Raw genomic sequence first — 27,328 nt, 5'->3', positions numbered from 1 at the left:
AACTTTTGAACTAACCAATTAAATTTTAATTGCATGGAAATATTATAGCATATGCTTTGGGAGTAGTAGTGTACTCGAGTACATAGATGTAGGCTATGCAAGGAATGCTGACAAAAAAATGTCAACCACATGATATGTTTTTACTTTCTATGGTAGTGTAATGTCATGGATGTCTCATTTTCAAAAATGTGTGGCATTATCTATCATCAAAGTTAAGTTTATTGTAGCCACAGAGGGTTACTTGCCTAGTAGGAAACTTAGGTCTTGGTGAGAAGACATGCCATTGTTGCATAGTGATAGTCAGAGTGCCATCATACTAGCAAAGAATCATGTATTTCATGTGAAAACAAAGCACATAAAAGTGTTGTATCACTTGATTTTTCAGGTACTTGAGAACAAGCGAGTTGTTGGGCTTATTAAAATTCATCCTGATGGTAACCCTTGATACTTTCTCACCAAGAGTTTACTCTTCGGAAAGTTTGCACATTGCAAGGAGTTGATGGGCATTGAACGCGAGTAATTCACATGTTTTTACCTCACACATTCTCTTATTCTTTTGTTCCCCTTAAAGAACATTAGCCTTTAATTTGGAGGTTGTTGGGATAAAAGACAATGTGGTCAACCATCCATCCTACTCTCACTAACCCTAACTATATATATGCACACTCATTCTTTATATTTTGAGTGATAAGATAATAAGATATTGCTTACAAGAGAGCTACTAGTGGCACCACAAACATAATATATTCTCTCACTCACATACACACACACTCTCCATCTTTGTACAATCTTCATTCTCCTTGTAGCTCCAATAGTCTCAAGGGTTTAAAATGAATATAAAAATACAATTCAAAGAGATACCAAGGCCTTAAATATATCTAAAAATTATTTTATTATTTCTCTAGGCCATGCATTAGTCTCTTCTTGCTACTTCTAAGTGATGGATGTTATTTAGTAATTTTTGCATTTTTATTTATGGTAATTACTATTAATGGTAGCATGAGAAAATGATGATTCCACTACACTTTTGACTCCAACAAGTACTATTTTAGACAACACACATACCCTTGTGTTTGCCTTGAGCTCTAGTTTTAGAATTCAAATGTATAGGTTTTGGCTCCTTTGTCATCATTTTAACTCTAAAATATTTTTAAGTGTAGATGGTACTATTGATTTGTTTGTAGAAGCTCTTCCTCCATGGTAGTTAGTGTATGTATGGGTGATTCCACACATTTGATATCTCTAATTCACCTTTCTCTTCCTACCTTTTACTTTCCTAGACATCAAAGAGACATGGACAAGTTGGCCATAGTTCCATACATGCTATCTCTTACCCATGTTGTCCCATGTCTCTTTGTCTTCTTAACCAAGGTGCATGATTGGCCTTATTCAACAATCTATAAGGATTATAATCCATTCCTTGTTTTTTGTGGAGACATAAGTTGGTAAGGACATTTCTAAGGTTTCTTTCACATAGTTGGTAAGGATGTTTCTAGGTGTGTTATATGGGGTGCTAGTGGTCTTGGAATGTTGAGATGTCGAGCTCTACATGAGCTCGCATCCACTACATGCCTTGGTCATGTGGCATGATATTATTCAATAGCATGTTAGGTGACTGACATGAGGATATGCTAGTGATTCTACAGCTGGAATACACCTACAAAGTCTATCCTTGGTTATGGCACATTCATTGTGCCACCTCTTTTTTCCTAGTCGATTCACACTTAGTGACCATGTGTACATACATTGTAATACTTTCATATTAGTATTTTATCATTTTGTATACTTAGTCTTTTAAGTGGAAGAAGAACACATCATCCCTATCTTTGTGTGTACTCAAGTTTTCATTACTTTTATGTGTGTGCTCTTGGTCTCCTCACCTCTCTTTCCTCTTATCTGTTTACATGGTATCAAAGTCATCCCATGGCTAAACATAGATGTCAATTGAAGGTTGAGCTGAAGGCATTGGGATATGAAAGCAAGCAAGCAAGCAATGGGTAAGAAGCTCTTCCACCTTGCTTGATTTGCCTTAGGTTATAGCTACAGGAGGCTCCTGAGGCTGGCAATGCTACATTCTCTGATTGCAGTGAAACTCAGTAAGTAGAAAAAATTATGTATATGTAGCAGATAAGCCCTTTAGGCCTTTTTGTTGTGATTTTTAGCATCTGAGGTCATTTCATCCTTTGTTTTAGACCTGCACTGGTCCCAACATCAGTTTTGGATATGCTATAGTTTCGACTATGTCAGTCTTTTATAGAGTGCACATGTTACATATATCAAATCTGTAAGGTTTCAAGTGTTTTCTAGGCTATAGACATGGAATGAATATGTATATAGATTTTAGATTGCAGTTATTGTTGTGCAGTTAGTGTAAAAGATCACATGTTTAGTTGTGGTGCACCTAGTATTAGCTTGCTTGCAAATTGTAGTTTTTGCAAGGTTTTCTGTTTCCTCAAAATGTTTGACAACTTCAACCAGATTGTTAGCAAGAAGCTTGATAAGAACAATTATCCTATATGGAACTTTAAAATGACAAATTTCTTGAAGGGAAAAGGTGTTTGGAATTACATTAAAGGAGACATGGCAGTAGCACCTGAAGTTCCTATATGAAATGCTACTACAGAATAGGTAAAGGCTAAGAAAGATTGGGAGCAAACATATTGTAAAGTCATGTATTGGTTATTTGTCAGTGTCACATATAGCATGATAGGCTATTTGTAAGAATCCAAAATCCTTTGACAAGGGTGTTTGAAGTAAATACAAAGGCTAGAAAGCTGCAGTCCAAGTCAGAGTTGAAGCAAGCGAAAATAGGAAATTTTTCCATAATGATTATGCCTTGAAAATCAAGAGCATTGTGGAATATCTTAGATCTATCTAGTGTGTGTGCATGCTTAGATGGAATTGAAGATGAATACAAGGGCTTCGAGTCATCTATGAATATACGAGGCATAATATCCCTGAGTTTGTAGACTTGATTTCTATGCTGATACTTGAGGAGAAGAACCTTGGCTTGTATTCGTCTTCTTCTCAAAGCAAGAACAAGTCTGAATATGTGTTTTAGTAGAGGTAGAGGTCATAGCAGGGGCCAAGGTGGTGTCCATGGTTAAGGTTATGATGCACAGTATAATAGAGGAGAACAGTCAAGAGAAAGGGGGAGTCAAAGAGGGCAAGCTGCAGATTCTAATAGGCAACATAATTTTGGTGATAGCAGAGAGTGCTAGCATTGTGGTTTAAAAGGCCACATTTCAAAAAAGTGCTTCAAAAAGAAGGTCAAAATTAGAAATAGAAAAAATTAGCAAGGTAATTATACATCTAGTAGGTAGAAACAATGATGACAAAAGTGAATAGTTGTTTGCTATGCATCACTTTATGAATACTATGATTTGATGATGGTTCATTAAAGAATGATATATGGTATGTGGATTCAAGTGCCTCTAACCACATGACTTCTCATTGAGAGTGGTTTAGAGAGAGACATAGTTTAAAGTATCGAGGCTATGTGGAGACAAGGGATGATACAGCTCACTCCATTACTCATGTTAAAAATATTCCTTTGAGTATGCAGAATGGCAAAACTATGTACTTGGCTAATATGCTACAAGTACCAAATATTACAAAAAACTTGGTTTCTATTGGTTAGGTGATAGAACATGGATAGCAGGTTTGGTTCACATTTGATGGTTGTTATGCAGAAGATCTAAAAAATGATTGTAGGTTGATTGCAAAAGAAAAACCTACTAGTAGATTGTTTACTCTTGATATAAGTTTGTTGAAATGGATGCTACCATATTTGCACAAGGTTTAGGTATTGTGGCTAATATTAAAATTTGGCATAAGAGAATTGGTCATGTGAATGGGATGGATTATGTGGTGGATTGATTGGTTAAAGCCCATTCATTGCTCTTTATCAGTAACAGGAGGTATTACTATCACTTAATGCTTGTAATCTCTCTTATTATCCTATTGTTGAAAAAGGGACATGAAGAGTAACTGATCATCAAACTTGATATTAAAAAGCATGTAGAGCCTAAGATTGGGCTGATATTGATTGTTTTGTATTTCCTTATCTTATCTACTCAAAATTAGTGTCAAAATTGGTTGCAAGTAGCATTAATTCATCGCCTATATTTTGTAATAACATACGGAATTTGATTTGTTGGCTGATCATTGATGCTAGATGACTAAAATGATTAATAAAAATGATAAGTGGGATATATGTAATGCAGAGTCACTGCAAAGGGTAATGCCCTATCGTTAGCTCATTTCAATTCAGTCAATTCCTATTTCCCACTTGCATTTCATTGAAGGATTTAAAGAAAATTTCAATCAATGCATAACATCATTGTTTTCTTAGCCAAGTAGCATGTACTTGCCATGTTCATTCCCATGAGGACAAAGAAGATGCTAGGAGAGTTAGAAAGAAAATAAAGAGGCGACTCTCTCTTCCTTTATGTGTTTTCACACAATATTTTATAGGTCTACCTTGATCCCCGTAGCTACTCAATAATACTTTCCATGACTCTACAGGTGTTTGCAGGGTTTGTTGTATCCAAGGAACTCCTATAGGTCTAAACAGGGCATTTACAGGTAGTAGATAGGGTGCAGGAAACTTTTGTATAGCAGTAAATATCTCATTAAAAAATTTATCTATTGATCTCCATAATTGGATCTTATAGCTCAATATGTAGAAGGGATACTAAGCTCCATTTTGAAAAACAAATCTCATCGATCCGATATCGCAAGCTCAATATATTTCAGTTTTACTGATAGTGGGTGTAGTGGGACATCATTTGGATAGTATAAAAGGGAAACATCATTTGTTATTATTTTACCAAAGCCTTTATCCCAAGTTGAAACATCTTTAAATATGTATATCTCCATCTCATAAGATTCCTATTGAGCTATAGAGCACTTGGATTAGAGCTATACTTGGGGAAAAACAAAGAATTTATTATGATAGGTAGTATACTATTACAACACTATTCTTTCAATGGCCAGGAACAAGAAGAAGGATCTTATTTTAGAAGCAATGAACGATGATGTTAGAAAATTTCATGAGGGTCAAAATTACACTAATCAGGCTCAAAATCATGAGCAAGGAGATGAAGACATTAGTGTAAAAGTTGTCTATAGCATGCAAAAAAGGATTGAAGGTACTCATGAGCCACATGCAATCAATGACTACTTGTTATTATCCAAGGAGATGGGACACATTAATGTAAGAAATTGAATGAAGTTTTGATACAAATGAATGAAGGGTCGAATCAAGAGTGACATAAATGAATAAGGGGATTACTGAACTACATTAAAGCAATAAATCTCTATTTGAAGAGCTTATTTAAGCCATAAGAAACATAGATAGGAAATCACAAAGAGAATCCCAACCTATTGGTGACCTTCATAGGGTCTCTTCTTGTGATGCCAATCGAACCCATCCTAATAAGGAAAATACTCAATCTATTATGCCTACCTTTGAAAGAGGTGAACCATCAAAAGTTAGGGGTAACTTCTTTTCATCACAAGCTTATGGCAATCATACTTCAAGTCCTCAATTCACCAGTCCTAAAGATGATCATAGACATGTAGATGAAGAAGATGACATTAGGATGGATGAAGATTATTATGGATTTGACCCTTTTTATAATCTTTTTACTATCAACCTACTAATGTGCTTAAAGGGAATGTAGTCAACAACCAAGCTCATGTTGATGGGAAGAATGATAGAAGAAGATCAGGCCAAGATCATTCAAGTAAAGAGCACACCTCAAATGGTCAGCCCCCATCACTTGGTTTTGGTTTTGGACAATCCTACCTTAGGCAACATTCTTGGAATAAGGATTCATGGAGACAACACTCTTATGGATATCCAAACAACAATTTGCACCCATCTTACAATGAGAACGAGTACAAAGAAAAGATCAATATCACCAACTTCAAGGGAGAAAATTCTTCACCTTCAGAGTGGAAGGAGTACATAAATAAACTTGAGGTATATTTCACTCTCTATCCTCAAAGTGATGAAGAATTTTTTTTTTTGTGGCTCTTTACTGTGAAGGCTATGCTCACACTTGGTGGCAATATATATGCAAGGTTGGCCAACATTTTCCCACATGAAAAGAGTTCAAACAAGCCATGCTTGATGTTTTTGTTTCCCCTTTAGAAAAGGAAAGAATTCAAAGAAGATGGTATGCATGGGCTCAAATATAGATATCCATTAGAGATTATTCAAATACCTATTCGAATCTCTCTATGTATGTTGAGGGCATTTCAAATTTTGCAAAGTGGAACAAGTATATCTTTGGTCTCGACCCCGCCTTGTCATTAGAGGTGGGGGCTCATCAATAACCAAAAAACTTTGCATGAAGCAATTTAGTTGGCTAAAAGTTATTCTAAAAAATATAAGAAAGATGTAGGGAATTTTCGGCAAAGAAGTTTGGGGAGTAATTCCTCCAATCAACCTACAAGATATGGACAAGTTTTCAGCCAATCAAGAGAGGATTTGAAGCAAGAAAACAAGGGTTTCAATAGTCATAATAGTAAGTATAGAAAAGTGCCCACTTTTACTATTGCTTATGCTTCGAAATAGAGTGAAAATTATGCTCTAAACCAAGGATAAAATTTCAAAAATATGGCTGAGGTAAAAGGGAAAATTTCAAGGGCTGAGAGTGCTCCAAAGCTCACCTAAAATAATTAAAAAAACAAATTCCTTCCTAATGATGACAAGCTTACAGAAGTCCATGCCAAATAATTGTGCTTTAAATGTGGAGAGAAGTGGTCCTAAGATCACAAGTTGAAGTGCAAAGCCAAAAATTCCAAAATCAATATGGTGATTACTCAAGATATGGAAGTTAAAAAAAAAAATCTAATGGTGGAAGAAATGCATGAAGAAGAGAATGTCACAAATGAGGAATTTTATGATTCTATGGACAGGTTTCCATTCGATCTAGGTGGCACCAATGATTCTCATTCTTCCTTATGTGCTATTTCACATGATGCATGGATGGGTTGCAAATAAGAAAACACTTAGACTCAAAGGTATCATTAATGGTAAGATTGCACATATTCTTGTGGATATGGGCAGCGCTCATAGCTTCAACAATATTAACTCCTTGAGCGGGCTAAAGTTGCTACCTATTGATATGGAAGCATCCTTATAGGTACAAGTTGCAAATGGTACCTATGAGTCTAGTAAAGAAGTGTATCCATGTACTTATATTGAATTGTCACCTACTTGCACAATACAAGTGGATTTGATCACTTTGGATATAGGACCAATTGATGTTGTTATTGGCTATAATCAATTGAAAACTCTTGGAAAATTTACTTTGGATTTGAAACAAAAGAAAATGGTATTTAATTGGCAAGGGAAACACATAGAATCGAAGGGCATTGACTATAAACATAGAGCTCATCTCCATAAAGAAATTGCAGAAGGATATCGATGCCAAGTCATGCATCTTCACTCTTTTTCTTGCAAAAGTAAATGAAGTTCAATCACCAAATTAGCCATATTTTTCTCCAAAGAAAAGGGACCCAACCTATCTTATTCTATGGTGCAGGTGTTCCATTGGATTTACATGGTTACACAGATATAGATGGGTTGATAATATTTTAGACAAGAGATCTACCAATGGTTTTATGTTTTACTTTGGGAGTACCACTATTACTTGGAGCAGCAAGAAACAACCAATAGTAGTACAGAGGCAAAGCACAAAGGTGTTGGAATTGTGGCATGTGAGAAAGCTTGGTTATGCAAGATACTTGGTGATTTCGGGATGTAGTTGGATAAGAAGATTATCATCTATGGTGATAACCTTAGTAGCATTAAATTGGATGGGATCCTAGTGCATCATGTGCGGACCAAACAGATAGAGGTCCAAAGGATCAAGCTGTTGACATGCTCACCAAGGCCTTGGGAGTTGAGAAGCTTCAATGCTTCAAGTCTATGCTTGGAGTTCATGATCCCATGCTGAGCTCAAGGGGGAGTGTTGAGATGTTGAGATCTACATAAGCTAGCATCCATTATGTGCCTTAGTGATATGGCATGATATTATTCACTAGCGTGTTAGCTGACCGACATGAGGATACACGAGTGATTCTACAGTTGGATTACATCCATGTAGTCCATCCTTGGTTATGGCACATTCATTGTGCCACCTCTTCTTTCCTAGTGGATTCACACTTAGTGACCACATGTACGTATATTGTAATACTCTAATATTAGTCTTTTATCATATGTAGACTCGGTTCTTTTGTGTGGAAGAAGAAGATTTCAGCCCTATCTCTGTGCATACTCAAGTCTCCATTGCTTTTGTGTGCGTGCTCTTGGTCTCTTCACCTCTCTTCCCTCTTGTCTATTTTCATGGAATACTTGAAGGATTTATTTGTATTTTCACCATTAATGATATTAGATCAAATGCATGCAAAGCTAATGAAGTGCTTCATTTGTATGTGACTCCTTTATTGTGGTAAGACAAGGTTTGTTAGAATAATGATTAGGGTAGGATAGTCTCTAAGACATTTAAGAGAAAAAAAAAGCATCATTGACACATCTTTCCACAATTGGTGCAAACTCTATTTCTAGGCTTTGGGTGTTCTAATGGCAGATGCTTTCCACCATAATGGACATAAGAAACATTTAGAAGCTATGGAGATCTTGAGCTCTCTATTAGAGTCATATCTATTTTTTTTTTGTCTAGTAGCTCTTATAGAAGGTTTGATTTCTTCTCCTTTTCTTTGTTGATCTAGAGAGCAAGTTGCCCTTTTTTTTCTTAAGCATGCCTTCTCCCTTATCACTTCTTTGAATGCACTATTCAAACTAGACAACAATAGAGTCTTTGAGTGTACAAGAGACGTGAGTGTTTGGAGCAAGTTTTTTTGGCAACCTCCCAATTTTTGTTCCACATAGTTTATGTGTTCTACCTTTTGTTTTTAACCACCCCTTTTATGATCACTCCCATTTGAAGCGCCACTAACACTACCACCTCCTCCACCAACACTAACACTATTAGCACCACTAGCACCTTCTCCATCACTTGCATCTCCTCCTCCTCCTCCTCCTCCTCCTCCTCCTCCTCCTCCACTTCCTACTCATCAACATCACCACCATTTATTTATCTCTTTTTGTGTACCCAACTCTCTCATTTACCAATCTCTCTCTCTCTCTCTCTCTCTCTCTCATGTCGAGGATCCCAACTCTCTTTTTCTTTCACAATCTTCTCTATCTAATTCCTCTCTCTCTCCTCCTCTTTATATCTAGAGTCTTACTTTCATTTTGTACCTATTCCTACTGTGTGTGTGTGTGTGTGTGTACTTTTGCTTTGTACTTGTTTCTACTCTCATTATTTATATATATAAATGTTCTCTTATGTTTATTTGTATTTTTCATAAGATCATATGCTCTATAATAATGGATATGGGAATCTTTCTTGTTCTTGAGCTAGGTTCTATATGTATGCCCAAATTATTTACAAATATATTCTATACATTCAATGAAATTGTATATAACTTATAATATCTTAATTATCATCAAATCACTAATTTTTCACATAAAATAATTATTTTCATACAAAAAGTTATTACATATAAAAGAACATTTATCATATGGAAAAAACTTCAAGTGTTAAACTATATATTTTTAGTACAAAACATATCCTTTAATACTTAAAGATATGTTATTTAATATAAACATATTTAATACAAAATAAGATCCCAATCATGAGAGGGAACCAATGCTGGGATGTGGATTCAGAGCTATGAAGTACAGAGAGAGAGAGAGAGAGAGAGAGAGAGAGAGAGAGAGAGAGAGAGAGAGAGAGAGAGAGAGAGAGAGAGAGAGAGAGAGAGAGAGAGCACAATATATTTTAGTGGATACTTAGTTATCCTCATTCTTCATTATCTTCACTTACATGTGATTGCAACGTAATTGTATAAGGGGTACCTGCCCAACCTTTGGCCATTGGCCTTTATTGCAACAACCTCCCCCTTGAATGCCAATATGCCTCTATGGGAGTACAAAATAGTAAAGATATTTTCCAATGCACATTAATATTCTACAATGTGCAAAGTGCTCAAAAGATAAACTCTTTGTGAGGAGATCAGCAAGGCTATCATATGTATGAACCTTGACAAGTTGAATGTGCTTATCCTTACGTATCTCCTTGATGAAGTGATACTTCATGTCAATGTGCTTTTTCTTTGGATGAAATATAGGACTCCATGCCAACTTGATGGCACTTTACCTATCATAGTGCAAAGTCGGTATCTCTTCTACAATGCCCAAATCTCCCACTAAACAAGTGAGCCATATGGATTTCTTGAATGCCTCATTTGTTATAACATGCTCAGCAAGCCTTAGTGGTAGAAAAATCTATACATGGCTACAATTGAGAAACCCGTGAGATTACACCACATGTGAATGTGAAGAAAAAAACCTATAATAGACCACCTAGAGTCTACATTCCTTGTAAAATTGACATCTATATATCCAAGAATATATGCATCCTTTCTTCCAAATCATATGCATATAGATCTAGGGAAATTCAAGTATCTCATGATACTTTTCATTGCTTTCCATACTTCTTGTTAAGATTTACCATTTATCTACTAACTACTCCCACTACACAAGCAATGTTTAGACATATAACAACCATAGTGTACATCATTGCTACCAACTATGGATGCATAAGGAACCTTGGCCATTTCAGCCTTTTGCTCATCTGACTAAGGGTATACTCTTGGCTAAGTTTCAAATATGAAGGCAATGGAACATGAATAGCCTTTTGTCTCTCTATATTGAAACATTCTAATACTTTTCTAATATATATATATATATATATATTTAAAGGCAAATAAATATATCCGTGTCTCTATCCCCCATAATCCCATGTTTGTAAAGAAGACATATCACATGTGGGTGAAAAATCTTGGAAAACCCCCTATCTATGGCTTGTGAAAGTCATACGACCCCCCTTTTTTAACTTATATAATGTATCAAAAAAATGTATAGCGTATCTCCCTTTTTAGGTATAAGATTTTTGTATTCTATTCAAATTTTCCCATTGATTAAGCTTAAAAAGTCTAGAACATTTCTAACACAAGAATTACACGTTGCACTTTAAAGGCAATACTTTGTCATGTCACTCCAAAAGTAGTATTTTATAATAGTTTATTATCTTGAAGAATAAAATGTTGGCATTTTAAAAATATAATAAATAAATTATATTTCCTCTACCTCTTTCTTCTCCCCTTCCCCCCCCCCCAATGCCCTATTCCTCCTCCTTACTTCTACTGTTGGAGGGGGAAATTAATGGGAGCCTACCTATAATGTATAGCCCCTTTACCTGATCTTATGTGATTCCATAAGTTGCCCATGGTGAACTCGTTGGGCTCATAATACACATGCCAAGAATATGGCTAGTATTCATCAAGTCCTTTATATCAAAGATTTCTTACGACCTTTTCTTCAATGTATCCATATTCATGATTGATTTTCCAACAATTAGTATGTCATCCATATAAATCAATGCCACAAAGCTATCCTTAGCCTTCCTACTATATACAGTCTCGCTCCTAATATATCCTTGAGACCTCATGAAGGCATTGAAGTTATGATACTACTTCTTGGGAGCTTGTTTCAAGCCATGTAAGCTCTTATGGAACTTGCATACCAACAATTCCATGCCTTCCACACTATCTGCACAAGATTCATACCTTACTTGGCAATCAATGCAAGTACCATATGAAGGGCAGTCATCTTGATTACTAGCGAGGATATATCATTAAATTCAATCCCATTTTCATACTTGAATCCCTTTGCCAAAAGTTTTTCCTTGAAATATAATAGAGGGAGTTAGTTTCAACTTGTAAACCTATTTGTATGATAGTGTATGCTTGCCCTTACATAAAAGTACTAACTCCCAAGTAGCACATCTTTACCAAAGATTCCATCTCTAACTTTATAGCCTTCATCCACTAATGACTATCATCCCTAATCATGGCACCAACATAGCAAGAAGATTTGCCACAATCTATAACCATAATATAGTCAAGAGATAGTGTGTATCTCTCTAGCAATCTACAAGCTCGTGTAGAGTATCTTAATACTAATTCAACTTGAGCCCCTATCTGTCCTAACTATCTATCATGCCCGATGTGAGGCTACTTGCCTACTTGTGGCACTTCCACCCTCAACAATTCTTCACTTTCCAAGACCCACATAATGTGGAAGGGGTCGTACATTTTGCTCATATGGTGATTTTCATCCTCTTGAAACACTACATGACATATCTTAACTATCTTGACCCATCTCACCTCACTTCTTGGATTTAGGATCAAGTGTGTTTCAATTGTCTTAGAAATCCACATGTAAGCATAATATTCAAACACTCTCAAGTGATCATAGAAAGATCTCTTGCCAAATAGCATCTCTATTAGAATCTTTCTATCCAATGACTTGCTAATGAACAGTTGCCTTCATGGCTTTAGTCCAAAAACCATATGTGAGACTTGCATTAGATATCATACTACAAACCCTCTCTTAAATAGTCCTATCCATTTTCTTAGCCACTCCATTTTGAGCTAGGTTTTTGTGATCTATTAACTCTCTTTTAATTTCATACATATCACAAAAGTTCTAAAAAGCATGAGGTAAACTCTCCATGATTATCAGTCTACAAGCATTTTAGCTTCTTTTCTAACTACATAGACCAAGAACTTTTGGAATACATATAAAATATCACTTGTCTTATGAATGGGAAACACACATACTTTCCGATTGGCATCATCAATGAAAGTAACAAAGTGGGATGCTCCATCCAAAGTAATTATAGGTACAGGCCCACATACATCAGTTGGGGGAAGGTAAAAAAGGTAGCTTTTCTAGGCAACCTCCATTTATTGTTCCACATAGTCCACTTATTCCACCCCTAGATTTTTCCACCACCACCATCGCTGCTCTGCCGCCGCCACCACCACCACCACAGCTACCTCCACCAGCACTACCACCATCTCTATTGCCACCTCCACTTCCACCACCACTACCATTACCCTCACCACCTCCACAATTTCCACCATTACCTTCACTATGTGTACCTCTCTCTCTCTCTCTCTCTCTCTCTCTCTCTCTCTCTCTCTCTCTCTCTCTCTCGTCTCTCATTCTGAGTTTCTCAGTTTCTTTCTATGTGTATATTCCCTTTTTCTCTTTCTAGCACACTTGATCAAATAGTGCTCTATATAATGTAAATGATTCTCTCTCTCTAGCATGTAACATGTAAATGATTCTCTCTCTCTAGCACATAATGTGGATACATTCATGCAATCACCCCAAAATAGTATACCATGGCCTACACCTCTCTCACACACACACACACACAAATTGCTCCATGCCTTTACTCTCCCTCAATTTAGGGTTGTACATGCAATTTCTCCCTCTCACTCTAGATTCTGTCTCTCTCTGTCTCTCTCTCTCTCATAATGTCATGTGCCTACTTAACCATTCCCTGGCAGCATGTTTTAGTGGTTCATCAGGGAACTATCCAAGACGGCTTCACCTGGCACTGATGAGAATGCACATGCTCTATCATCTAGGTTTCCCAGAGTCCACCCGATAACGGAAGGTACCGGCCATCCCCGCAAGGATCAACCTACAAGATCGGGGTCCTAATTTGACAACTGAGGTCTCGATACATCAACTAGCTCCATTGGAGGTGTCTCACAAGATCTTCTCATCTGATTGGAGCAATCGTAGTTACCCTTGGTTCATGGAGTGCAATGCTTTTTTCGAGCAACTAGTTAGGATTCATGGAACCTTAACGGATTTCTAATACAATCACTGCAACTTTCCCCTAAGATAATTACTGATCAAGGTTTTCAGACCTGATCCTAGGCAAGTCAATGCTCAGCTCTACCTAATTTTTCCTAATTAATGTTTTGTTCAATCTCTTGAGAGAAGCTCCCAGCTTACTGTGACCACCCATTTGTAGGACAGATCTATCAGGGATCTCACCCACCCACTTCCCACAAATGGATTTCTTTAGTTTTCTAATTACCTATCACATTAAGTTACGATATATGCAAGTAGCTTCATTAATTAACCCGTTATCACAGGTTCCTTTGCATAAGTTTACGGCATAACACAAAGACAGAGAAAACAATCTTTTGGCAAAGCATATTTCGCAAAGCTATTTACAATGCTTTTCCCCTTCTGCCTACGCAGAAGATAAACCTCCATTCACCGGAAAATCCCTTCTGTTTGTATAGAAGAAAACAAACCCTCCAAGATTTCCGTCCCTTCACTAGTACCGGGGACGTGAGGATCCCATCCCGATTTGCATGAGGGTCAGGTAGTTCCTAGGAGCGATCAAGATATTTATGGCAAGAGCCCCCCCGGCACTCTTGCCTTCTCCTTCCTAACGAATTCATCATCGAGTGACCTCTCGCCGTTGGGGCTGGTCCAAAGCTCCTCACGGCAGTACAAAACAATCCCCCTTGGAGTAGGGTTTCACATCTAATAGTGGGGGAGGCATAGCACGATCTTTCCTCTTATTATCCTGATTATATATTTACAATCAGATCTAACTACTGCAAGTACAATCAATATTTCCTGTGCAACCATCAATGTATGCACAAATAAAAAAAGAAACATCAGCAAGTGTTTTTAGCATAGGAAGCAGTCCCACTCAAATCTAGGGTTTCTCTTTTAAGGTCCCACCTTATTCGTAGGGTTTCACTTCCTACTTGCAACTCTTTTTTTAGGATCCGCAAGATATTTTGTGAATCTGAAGTCTATTTTATCCTTATGAAAAATTTGGTATTTCTGTCCTAAAAGATAATATGGGCATTTATACCTATGATGGCAGGTAATTCATGCAATCTCTTGCCCTATCCCACACTTAGCAGGATTTCAAATGCTTTTCCAAGTCTGTTAAGACTTTAGAATTTGTATTGAAAAATTCTTATCAATGTACCACTACAACATATACATGCTATAACGACGTTTTCTTTATATATGAAAAATATCCCCGTCGTCGCTATTAGCGTTGCTACAAAACCGTCGCTATTTGCCTCGCTATTTTTTGACAGTTACAGAGGAATTTCCAACACTAATACCGACGATTGCAGAATTATTTTCTGACGCTGATACCGACGGTTGCAGAATTTTTTTTTTGTGGCAGAGTTGCAGATGCAGCCCTGCCACAGTTAGAGCCACACAGGGCTAAGAGACAATTCTTGTTGTCAAAGAAGTTAGACAATCGATCCCAAATAATGACAAGACTTTGCAAATAAGTACTTTCATGACATTAATTAACACAAATGTGCACTCCATTGATAAAGAAAATAACAGAACTTAAATTGAGAAGTGCTACTGCGACAAAGTAAATATGTATACACCTATACATCAATATGTGGTGAATAACATGGAGATGTGTATATGGAGTCATGCTACAATATAGAAGTCCGAATCATATACACTTAGCTATTACATATGGAGGATAGAGGCCATAAGGCCTTACATAATACAAGATGGGGAGTAATCCTATGTAGCCTAATCTGCTCTCTACGACTCATCCGCATCATAAAACGCCTCTCGCTGTAGTGGCATACCGAAGGGAGCCTGCAACAGCAAATACATATATAATTGTGAGTACCAAATACAAACTAACATATAATGATAGATTTCTCAAATTAGGAATAATATTTATTACTACTTATCGGTCCTCCATGAGCATAGAGCTTCTCGATTAGGGCACTCAAGCCATACTTCTCCTCGTATGTCACCTCTAGTGCAGTGATGCACCGATCCTGCGTCCAAGCACGCCTTTGCTGCGTCCTTCTGCTGCTTCCACTTGTCTGGAGTGGATGTCGCCTCATCTTGGAGATTACTCTAGTCCTCTGTATCCAGCCACTCCGGCTTCGATTTGCCCTGCTTGACTGCTTTGCGTGCATCAGACCGCCTATGCGACTGATAGTCACGCATACGCGTCATCATCCACCCTCTCGAAAATCTATCATTGCTAGAGGGCTAAGGGAACTCTCAATACAATGTATCGATTATGTACTCCTTGTTGGCATCTGGGATCTCCTTCCACTTTTCTGTAATGTTGTGCCAAAATACTTGTTGGCACAACTCATGTATCCTAGAGATGACAGCTTTTCCCTCATCATTCATGTATAAATGGCCAGTGGCCTTATCTATGAGATACAAGTAACCTGCAAGATTTTGCAAATGGGTACTTTCATGTCATTAATACAAATGTATCAAACACAACTTGAATTGATAAGTGCTACTGCGAAAAAGGATGCAAAAATACATACTTGGAGGAGTGGGTTTCGTGTACTTCTTATTGGCCCTAGGAGTGATCGGTGGGGTGCGTGAAGAAGTGGGAGTAGTAGACTCTGCCCGCCACCGCCAGTGAAAGATGGTGTCAACTCCCTGGTGGCAATGTGAGTGGAAGAGACTGCATCTGTATCCCCACAACAGGAGTTGCCTCCTCCTGGACTACGTGACTCTGAAGCAAAGCTAGACCTGCGACTGCGTCTACTGGAGATCGAAGCATCGGATCGCCGATCGTGTTGAGGTGGAATGGAAAAGTTGTGCATCGGCTCTATCTCTGACCCGTGCTAGCTGCTCCGGTGAGAAACGTGCTAGCATCGCGTTAATGTCGTCATCTGTAAAATCGCGACTCTTCCTGCCGTCCATGCCCAAATCTTAAACCTGCACATACAAGGAAAAATAATAATATTAGATAATGAATTGTAAGACATAAAAAAACTAAGACTTAATTTGCAAGACTTCATTTTAAAATAATAAAAAAAATTAGATAATACAAAACACCATACTCCAAAAACATACAAACTGTCCTAACCGATTTGCAAAAAGTGGCATTGCTGTAGTGGGAGGAACGTTTTGATCGAGTCACTTTTGTTTAGGGTTCCACAATCTCATCTTGACATAGCTCAGTATACACCGGTGGGAGATCTATACAAAATTCTCCACAAAATGAGGACTCTGCTTCATTTTCAAAAAACCCATCCTCTATCTCCTCTATCTCCATAGGTGAGATGTCTTGGTCCTCCAGGCAGTTCATCCTAGTTTCTTGTATGCCTTCTGTCAACATTGCCGCTATTAAAGGTGTCTCTTCTACGATTAGTACGGGGGTTCTGGCAAACACGGGGATACTCCTAAATGTCATGGGAATGACATAGCACCATTGAGGTTGTTGCGGATTAGGGAAAAAGATGACCTGATCCATATTACGATTAGTATAAAAGTCCACTTTGAGATGGCTAAAGCGCGTCAAGTATTAGGGACTCTTACCTTCTCACAGTGATTTGGCAAAAAAAATGTATCACTCAAATCGGTCCACTTCTTTGTTGAGTCAATCTCAACAAAGCCACTTGGCCCTCGCCGAACAGTTGCACCTGCTCCTTCGAGAGTAACCTTGAACCATTGCACATCAAATATGGTCACGCAGAAACTTCGATAGTCCACTGCAAGAATACTTTGTAAACATCCAAAATACTCCATCTCTACAACTACACGGTTTGGATCTGTGGCACGTCGTCGGCTTTCCTGCTCAAACATTGCCATCACTCCACAGTCCATTGTCGAGCGTAACTTGTCGATGTGCTCTACTTTGAAATGTCGTCCATGTGACCATGCTGCACTATGGACCTTATACTGGGAGAAGAACAAGTATATTAGTTGCGATTTACAGTATAGATTGTAATTTCTTGGGATTGCATACCTTGGGATTGCATCCACATGAGAAGTCCCACTCTTCTTCATCAATTGTTTCTCCATCTTGAGATGCTTTGGTTAGGACCTCATGTAGCCATCTAGTGGACATGAGTAGAGGCATCTCCTCTAAGCCCTTTGGATATCGAATGGGCAGTTGCCGCGTACTCGATCTTACAGACTCTCGCTCAGCTCGAGCATCCTCATACCGTTGCAGCCACTTCTCCATCGTAGCGCTATGCAGCATACAGAATCGGTTCACCTTGGACTCCATGGATGCGTCCATCTTCTTCTCTATTCCATTTCCCACTAGGACATCTCCATTCAGACGATCATCCTCCTTAAGTGACCATATCAAGCCTTTGTCCCGGTCCATAGTGGACAACCACTCAGAAATGTACACCAAGGCCTCCGACACTAACCAACCTTTGTCCCAGTCCACAGCGGACAACCACTCAGAAATGTACACCAAGGCCTCCGACACTAACCAACCTTCAGCCATGCTACCCTTAGGACGAGCCCGTTGTCGCACAAATCCCTTTAAGGTCTTCATGAACCATTTAAGGAAAAACATCCATCGACTATGGACTGGACCTGCAACCTGCAATTCATCTACAATATGCACTAGAAGATGGGTTTGTATCGTGAGCATGCTAGTGGGAAGATACTTCTCCAAAAGACAAGCAGTCTCTACTGCCATGCATTTCGCGGATTCAATCGATTATGTGTGAATCTCTTTTTGGGAGACAAACTGAACCAATTCGGACAATTTGTAAATGGCTGTCCATACCTCTGATGTCAGAGACCCCGCGATTGCGATCGGCAATGCGAACTGTGAAAACCATGTAATTAATATTGTGTATAAACAAACGGAGATTTTGAAATGTAATATGCAGAATCATGCCATACGCAGCCTCATACCGTACATACCTGACACATCTTATGCCAATCATGGGATTTGAGTCCTGTCAGTTGGTTATCCTTTGCGAATGCTGTCTTGAGAGAATGCATTAGGCCAATCGGCGTGCGAAAGGACTTGATGTTTTCCTTTACTCGTCGCACTTCATTGCCAGACAAAACCCAAGGAGCATGCGGCAATTGCACTCGACCGTCGACGCCACTTACAGGCCAATATGGTTCCATCTTTCCCACTGCTTTCAAATCCATCCTCACTCCTAGTGTGTCTCGCTGCCTAGTGAGGTGGTCCCATAGCAAGCTACCCACATTCTTAAAAATGTGCATGGGATCTAAAAGGTGGTTAATTTTCTATTTTTTCCAATAAGTCAGCTCATAGAAAATTGAGAAGCGTCGCATTCCATTGGGAAGCGAGTCTTGGTGCACCATCCTGCGATCAAACCAGCTCAGTGCGTTCATTCTCGTAGGAGGGCGGCCAAGAAATCCTTCTCTCATGACATGACCCTTTGGAAAAAAAGCTGGATGTCCCTCAAATACCATCTTCTTCATAGATTTTAACTTACGATAATCCAACCTTGGTCCACACAGAGGACATGCATAGTAACCTGACGTGACTAACCCTATAGAACACACATGTACAATGAGGCATGTCATAACACCAACATCGCTCAAAGAAAACTAGCAAAATAAGAAAACACGCTTTACCAGAGCATTTTCCATAATCTGGAAAGTCATGCATGGTCCACATAAGAATTGCCCTTATAGTTGCGGATTGCCTACCAATATGTTTGCTCATGTCCTCCACTACAATTCCCTCCCACAACTCCTTTAGCTCATCAATCAATGGAGAGAGGTAGACATCCATATTCTTGACTTTGTATCGTCCAGGCACAAGCAAGATGAGCAAAAGGTGTCCTTTCTTGGTGGAAAGACATGGCGGTATATTGTAGTTAACAAGGACCATGGGCCATACACTATAGGAGGTGGAACGTAAACCAAAAGGATTTACCCCATCCATAGCAAGACCGAATCGTAGATTCCTCACCTCCTTTGCAAAGTCAGGGAAAGTCTCGTCAATGTGATGCCATGCTTTTGAGTCAGCTGATGTACGTTGTACACCATCAGTGGATCGATTTTCCGCATGCCATGTAGTCAACTTTGCAAAACTCTTGGTCCGAAAAATGTGACGAACACATGGTATCAGTGAAAAGTGCCTCAAAACCTTATGCAAAACAGTCTGTCCTTGCAAGTCATTTTGATACCTATCCGCACCGCACTTGGGACATGTGGCCAACAATTCAAACTCTCCCTGGAAGAGAACACAATCATTGGGGCAAGCATGAATGCAATTATAATCTATGCCTAGCTTTCGTAGCACTTGTCTTGCATCATCACGAGACTCAGGCATTGCGTTTTGGGTAGGAAAAATGTAAGATTTCAACGTTGTACAAATTGCAATGAAGCAGGTTATTAGAGTACTACATAGCACATTTTAATGGCTTTCAATAAAGAATCATACACGTCATAATATACCTGAATAGATCTATCACACTCGCATCGCTCCATCCATACTTTGTTTGTATGCTCAACAATGCAAGAAGTGTCTTCAAATGGGATACCCGACTCCCATCATACAATGGAATGGCAGCCTCCGCAATTAAAGGATCTTGGGATTCCAAGTCCATCGGAAGCAATGATTCGAACATGTCCTCTAACTCGGGCTCCAAAAAAGCAGGAGGATCGTCCATGTCTCCAGCATTCTCACCCATAGAAGGGGGTTGAGAGTTATCACCTTCTATGAGATAGTTAATTATCTCGGATGGCATTTGTATAGAGCGCGGACGAACCCGTCTTACTGGACGCAAGAGATCTGTGGACTACAATGTATCGATATGGCCCTGACCCTGTAAAGGATGTTAAGGAGCTAACTTCTAAGATAACCCCAAACTGTTATACTTAAATCAATTGCATGTCATATAGTAATGAGAGAGAACTTACCGCAATCTCGTAATTCAAGACTACTTGGTCGATTATCTCAACTCGAAACTCTCCATACCGTTGCACATGCTCTATGGACAAACAACATTTCTGATGAATGGCAAATTTGCATTGCGTGCATGGACAGGGGACACGTTGATTGAGCCAAGCCTCACGATCACCACCATGTTGATCATGAGTGCTAGACATCTTGACTACAATGTAATGGAATGATAATTTAATAACGATTCTATATTGTATATTGGGACCACTCCACTATATATATTTCAGGTCATTTTTTCAAAATATTCGTACCTATCTCTTTGAGTTCGGCTTTAAACTTATCTATCTTTGAGGTCAGCTCTAAACTATGCTCACACACATACATTTTTATAACAGTTAATAGATCTTCCACAATGCCTTGAAAGGCACAATTCCTTTCAAAGCCTTTATTGGTCAAACGCTAGTAGTGAGTTGTTTGAAAGTTTTTGGAAGTGTTACTTATGCTCATAGAAAGAAATTAGACTCTAAATCTCTCAAACGTATTCTCATGAGTAATAGTAACATCACCAAAGCATTTTACTTTTATGATCCTAGAAAAATAAGTATTTCTACATCTAGAAATATCATTGTGGATGAATATGTAGTTTAGAAAGATCTTGCAAAAGATACAATCCAAACAAAACAAGCATCTCATTTCTCTTTCTCTACATCTCTATCTCTCTCACTCTCTCTCTAAAATTATAATCAAGAAAAACAAGCATCCCCCTTCACACTCCTTTCCATTTCTCTTTCTTTCAACACTTCCTACCCTATATACATTACAAAGATTGAAGAGAACCAACATAAGAAAAAATATAAAAACACTCTCTTCCATTTCTCTCTTCCAACACTTTCTAACCTACATTGCAAATTAAAGCAACACAAAGATTGAAGAAAAACCAACACTTTCTAACCTACATTGCAAAGAATAAAAACCAACACAAGAAAAAATTTGAAAACACTCGCTTCCATTTCTCTCTCTTTCAACACTTCCTAACCTACATTGCAAAGCAACACAAAGCAATACAAAGATCGAAGAGAAACCAACACTTTCTAACCTACATTGCAAAGCAAAACAAAGATTGTAAAGAAATCAAAACAGGGCATACCGTCGTGCTCTCTTCTTCTTCCACGACCTTTTCGTGTGGGCGATGCTCCTCTCCTCGCATGCGGCTCGCGGCTTGCTTCCTTGCTCACCTCCCCCTCTTTCTCACCTCCCTTTCTCTTTCTCTCCACCTTCACGCGCGCGTTTGAAAGAAACATTCGAGTTTTTGCGAAATGTTACCAGAGTAAGTCGTCGCTATTAGCGTCGCTAAATAACGACGTTTTTAGCGACGCAGATGGCAATGCTAATAGCGATGCTAATACCGACACATATTTTGACTTAAAATATTTCGAGGATTAGCAAAGTAAATAGCGACGCAAAAAAAAAAAACGTCGCTACTTAGCATCGCTATATATGTGTACCCTTGTAGTGTGTCCAGTAAGTTCTACAGACTTCCAATACTTATTTAATTTCTTGATACTGATAGTTTTAGGGTTATTGAGTATTTCATAGTTGTTTTTGCTTCAACATTCTTGATATTTTAGGTTAGGTTTTCTCGTTGATTCATGCGTGGATCGACTCATGATATTGACGCTCTCGCTATAATATAATCATTAATTTTAACATTGTGTCATTTTTTAGTAAGAAAATGATTTTAATTTTATTCTACTCATATTCCATGGTTTAATCGACAATGTCCAACCATTTGTCGAACTTTCAACGCTATCTAGAAAGATTAATTTTCATTTAGCTATGTCCTAAGTGTAATGCTGATTGTTTTTTTTGAAAACTTTATTCTAAGCCATGCAAAAATCATAAGTGCGATTTTTCTTTCATATTTCAGACATCGAATTATATTACTACACACCTAATTTATGCCTAACTAGTATATATTTTCATATACAAATTTTTGTTGATTTAATGCCTTGATTATTTCATGATATTATCTAAATTATTTTCTATACATTATTATAAAACTCATATGCATCTGTTTATCATTAGAAAAATGAAATAGAGATAGTCACTTTTAGGAAAAAATTATAAAATATTCCATTCTCTAACACCGCTTATATTTTTTCCTGATATTATGATTACATGCATCATTAATGAAATAACAATAAATACTACGAAATAAATCATAATTAAGATATTTTCTTAATGATAAACATTTAATCTGTTTCCAAGTGAAATAGTATTTTTAGTGAATAGTTAATTATTATATTACTTAGGCTATTTTCCTAAGCAAGAGTTTATATGTATTTTTAAAAAAATACATTTATAATCATTTAAAGCCAAATATAGTGATAAGCTTACAAAACATTATTTTTTCCAAACCGATGAGTTGTAACCTCTCTTAGGGTTGCTATAACAAGGTTTCACCAATTCCTACTGCATCGTTTTCTCAATCGGCTGCATTTCTTACTTCTTTTGCTTTGAATGGCCTTCTTGAATTTTTGTGACCTCCTGGAGCCATGGATGTCAGGTGAAATTGATGTGGTAGTTCATGGAGAGTTGGTGGTCATCCAGAAAAATTTTACTAGCATTTTGCTTAGCAATATGGCTGTATGGAAGGAAGGTGTAACAAGGGGTAGAGTGTAATATCTCTCTTGTGCCTCCCCCATGAGAAACCCCCCTTTTTTAAAATTTTTTTTACCTCTCTCTCTCTCTCCCCCTGCCGACAGCATGGCGGGGAGAGAGAGAGAGAGAGGGAGTAGAGTGGGAGAGGGGGACATGCACCCCCCAGGTGTAGGGGTGGCGGCCGTTAAGCAGCTGTCTCCCCCCTCGTGAAGCTCCCCTCCCCACTATATAAGGGGAAGCCCCTCCTCCCCCCTGGATGTCGACTTCAGTGCTGCCCCCTTGCCCCGTGATCTTCAGTGCCGCCCCCTTGCTTCGCCTGATGTGCCACGCCACCCCCTGCTCCGCCAACACTCCGCTAGGCTGCCAAACGCCGCCATACCCTCACCACCATCATTTTTGCCATCATAACGTGAATGAGGAGGAGGAGATGATGTCGGGATTGATTATCAGAAAAGAAGAAGCTAAAGAAGCTTCTTAAGAAACTTCCTGGAAACTTCCACAAAGAGCCTTCTTAAGGGTACTTCACCTGCAGTTCGCGTAAAAGACACAGTTTGTTTGAGAAGGGAGTTTCCTTGCAGGAAGGGAGGACTGCTAGCTTGTAGAGAATTTCAGCACACCCTCCACCTGCCCGACTTATTCCCAAGTCCCATTTGCGATGGCGCCAAAATGCCACACAAGAGGAGCACACGCGGGAGTAAGAGGAGCACGTGTAAGAGTCCCCATCCGAAGCGCAGGAATCGATAATACCCCTCCTGCGGATGTTCAGGTTTACATTGGGTAATTTTGGTTGGAAGGAATGAATTATGCATTTGTGCAATAAAAATCCCTTGTGATGACTGTAAATAGGTTAATTCATAGAAGGATGTTTAATTAATGAATAGATAGTTGCTATGGGGAGGAATAAAAGAGTTATATTTTATTCGCATAAGCAATTGCATTCTTATTCACGGACTTGCATGGGAAAAGACAAGATTATTTTTTTATAACATTATAAATTTACGTAGCATAAGCAACTTGCATGCATAAGTAGATGTATGGAAAGAAAAAGGGGTTATATTTCATTTGATGAAAAGCATATAATACACATGAAATGACAGTTACATTCAATATGAAAGAAAGGTTAAGTTAAGTTAAAATGTTTCTTAGTATTGCGCTTGCAGAGTTAATCCAACGTTCTCGTACTTAGATCGTTCCATGTTGCGAGTAAGAGAGGGTACCAGGCCTTAGGACATGAATACTAGTAATATCGACAAACAAAGGGATGCAATACCTCAAGATAGGCACTGCTACCTATCTTGTGCAACTAGTCTGTAAGGTCAGATGCTATTGCAACTAAATCATAAGATGCTACTACTAAATCTTAGGCCAAGGGAGGCGAGATCTAATTACAAGCTAGATTCATTAAGAAGTCGAGTAGTCGCCCTACTACAACTCTCTCTCTTGGGGACTGATTTGTCAAACTTGGGAAAATTGCGAATTGCCAAGAAGCAAATTGTCCAACCAAGGACGACGGGGTTGTCCAAGATCTATTTGACTATAGTACAAGGAGACCTAAGGTATTGATAATTGGGGTCGGTAGGGTACAAACCCTAACCCCAAAAAAGAGAGGAAACAAGCAACCTAGCTTGACAAGCCCTTGGAATCTCGCCAAGTCGCGAACGATCCAGGATCGAATGCTAGGAGTATTGGAGAAAAAGGAATCACACCTTAGTAGTTGGTCGTACGAACGACCATAGAAATGATCGTGATTGTACTCTTAGGTACATTGTTGAACTTCTTTGCTCAAGGAACCAATTCAAGGACAAACACTTAATGCTTTAGGTTAATAGCTTGGAGGGAGAGGCACGTTCAATTACCTCCGACTGCCTGCCTGGACTTATCCAAGGGGGTTGTTAGCCTCACCGGGTACATGGAGGACTGAACCCGCAGCGAGAGGTCTCTCCATGGGTGCTACTTGGAGCGGGGGGACGCTTGGGTGCCAGGGGCGGCTCTGGCCATAAATTCCTTGCCTTCGGATCCTACACAAGAGGCCGATGCGACTCGAGATGGGATCTCGAGGCCCGTGTACTAGTCTACGGGCGAAACTTGGAGCATCAATCCTATTGATTGCCGGGATAGCCTTCGGGCATGATACTTGATGTATTCCAAGACAATGATAAATAAAGGTCAAATATTTGGAAAAGGAACTTGCTTGACATTGTTTTTTTTAAAATGTCAGTGCGTAAGTTACGTGAAGGAACCTGTGTTTAAATTGATTAATTAAGGAAGCTACCTTTGCATGTCAAACATAATGTGGTAGGTAACTAGATAACTAAGCAACCCGAGGAAAGTGCGGTGGATGCGACTTGGGTCCGCCGTCCTATGGAAGGGTAGTCCCGGTTAGCTGGGAACTTTTCTCAAAAGATGTGATAATGAAACTGTGAAGACCTAGAGTCAGTAGAGTTAGAATCTCGATTAATGCTATTTTAGGGGAGCAGAATGGGACTATGCCTTATGGGCAGAGAGGTTGACCTTCACATCCCTCTCGTTTCCCATTCTCCATGAACCAAGTGTAGCATAAATCCGCTTCGACTCTGTTGTTCCTACGTGAAGTGGTTTATCTAGAGCTCGTCGCTAGCTACTTCCTAGAGACTTGACTGATAGAGAATAAAAAACCCTGACTTCAAGTCGTTCCTAAGTGGGAATGGCCGGATACTTCTGCTTCGGGACAGACTCGGGAAGACCTAGATCACAAACCCTGTGACATTCCTTGCGAGTGCTAAGTGGTGCTTCCTAGACTCTCTTCCCGATGGGCTACTAAGATGTGTCCCACAAGTGGACAAGCAGACACATTACATAGAGAAAATAGAAATGAGGTAGAAGATGGGTATTTTCCTCCTTCAAGGCTCAAGCTAGAATGGAAAAGAGAAGTAGAGAAAATTTTCAATCATCAAGAGGTGTTTATTCTTGCATTCTTTGTGAAGGAGAGGGTATATTTATAGCCACGAGGGGAAGCATGCAGTCGACTCATTCTTTTGGCTACTTGTCAAGAGCTAAGTAAGATTTAGAAAAAATACATTTTGACTGCCTACCTGTTGGATGTTGGCGTGGGGATGATTTTTAAATGCTTTCTCTCCCTCCAAGCATAAAAAATGTCACAATTCTTGACATATTTTTTCAAAAACGTCTTTTTTTCTTCAAAATATCTTCATCTTGTGGTTTTCGGCCAAGCTACCTAATGATTTATCTAGTTTATAAAGCCATATCATTCTCTTAGATACTTAACTTACTCAATATCATGCTCATTCTTGCGCATTCTTTATCTACCAATTAAGGCTTTTGCAATTTGTCTTGTGGTTACGAAATCAATGCAATCTTTGATGTATTAAATGGAATCCGGAATGCTAAATCAAATATAATGTGGAAAAAATTATGATCAAGCCGTTGTAATATTATTTACAAGGCATCTTTGCTTCTTGTTGGTTGGGAACATTGAAGCATCTTCTTGTATCGGATTGCGGAATTGATTTAATGCAAGACTCAATATTAAAAAAATTACATGTGGTCACTTATGTGATAACTCAATGAGTAATTTTTAAAACTTTTTAAGCCCGAATTTATTTCTTGATAAGAAATGTTATGGCACGAATATTATATTCTCTCCTTCTTGGAGGAATCAAGATGTCCTCATCTTGAAAAGAACTGGGGAAACTGCTTTTATAGAGCTATCTCTTCTATCCAAGGAGCATCCTCCTTAGGATAGTCTTTCCACTAGATAGATACTCTTTAATGGTTTTGTTTCTTAGAGGTTTCTCTTTTACATCTAGGATCATATCAAGCTGGAATTCAAGGCATTAGGGGAGTTTTGAGGTCTCAAAAATGCCCTGTAAGAAATCTTAGAGAGAGAAAATATTTTAGAAAACAAAATTATTTTTTAGATTTTTTAAAAAAATTAATATTTTGGTAAATAAATATAAAAAAATTGTTAATAATTCATTGTCGTGATATTCTCATGGTCACATCAAATCTAGAATTCTAGGTCTCCATAAAGGTGA

Source organism: Lygodium microphyllum, chromosome 18 (genome assembly GCF_053477565.2).
Source record: "Lygodium microphyllum isolate KBCC chromosome 18, Lygodium_microphyllum_v1.1.10, whole genome shotgun sequence".
Lineage (NCBI taxonomy): Eukaryota > Viridiplantae > Streptophyta > Polypodiopsida > Schizaeales > Lygodiaceae > Lygodium > Lygodium microphyllum.
The sequence above is the reverse complement of the archived record's forward strand: the minus strand, read 5'-3'. Positions refer to the sequence as shown.